This window comes from Limulus polyphemus, unplaced genomic scaffold (assembly GCF_000517525.1).
Source record: "Limulus polyphemus unplaced genomic scaffold, Limulus_polyphemus-2.1.2 Scaffold1073, whole genome shotgun sequence".
Classification (NCBI taxonomy): domain Eukaryota; kingdom Metazoa; phylum Arthropoda; class Merostomata; order Xiphosura; family Limulidae; genus Limulus; species Limulus polyphemus.
The window spans coordinates 334,341-335,698 of NW_013666683.1; positions in this window are offsets into that span (position 1 = coordinate 334,341).

A 1,358-nucleotide genomic window follows, 5' to 3' on the forward strand; every position below is an offset into this window, starting at 1 on the left:
CTATGACCATTATAGTAAAATTATATTCAACATAGTGTCCTCACAGCATTATTTATATACATTATTGCAATACCTTATCTTATACACCATTTTATCTCCGTTGCAACACTTGATCATGTGTATTATTGTATCCGCATTACATCACCATATTATACATTGTTGTATCCCAACTGCGACACCTTATCGTATAAATAATTATATCCATCAGTGATTATCTAACTATATTCCAGGTAAATCTATTCACTGTAAAGTTTTAACATTTCAATTGTGATTCTGAATATTAAGTTGTAGTTCATACACAGTTTATGACATATTGAACATTATATTCATCACTAGTGATTTATTATTATATTGCAAAATAGTATGTAAAAAAAATTAGTAGTGGGAAATGGCAAGTATCATTCAGTTTGAAAGTTTGTTCCTCTGATACATCGAGATACCTTATGTGGCACTGTTTATTTCCTGGTACTTAATATTTGCCAAAAAAATTCTTTCTGTAATGGTGTAAGTGTAGATGTAAGACAATAAAACACTGCTTTAAATCACCAGTGAGACAGACAGGAACAAATTAAAATTCTGAGTAAATGATTTCAGTAAAATGAAGTGAGCTTCCAATTAACTTATGATGTTTTACTCAGTTAAATCTTGAGCTTCCAGTCAACTTATGTTGTTTTACTCATTTAAGTCTTGAAATATTACTATGTTATAATGAGTATTGAGTTAGTTGGATAGCAGCCAGATAATGATTTTTGTGGGGAAAAAATGCATTTGGCATCAATCATTTAAATCATTTGAGTAATACACATTAAAGACGTACAGGTACTAACTTTTGTCAGGACCTGGCCTCACAGTGTATGGAGTATTGAATTTTCTGCAAGTTAATGGTACTTCATCTACTATTCAAATGTGACTGCCAAGAAATACTATAAAATAAAAGAACTCTACTGGATTCCAAAAAAGAAAAGTTCCTTGGATTACCGTTCAAATAAATAAATAAAGCAAAATATAAAGTATTTTGAAAAGTACTGTCATACTGTTACATTACTGGAGCAAATTGTGAAATTCCAAAAGAACTTTAATAACGATTAGTAATTTTTTTTCCGGTATGCATTTCACCACTATCATTCCTATAGTCATCACTAATTTTCTGGTCTGGAAGACTACGATAAGGGAAAAAGCGCCAGCAATTTTACGATAGTTTAAAAGGGCTATCAAAACTTATATTTGAAAAAAAGAAAATATTAATACGACTGAACTTTAAACATCTCATTAATATTATGCTGACTAAAATAATTTAGAAAGTAAAAAAAAAAAGAGAAAATAAAAAAGTTGGCAATGTGAAGCGATATGATTTTGGT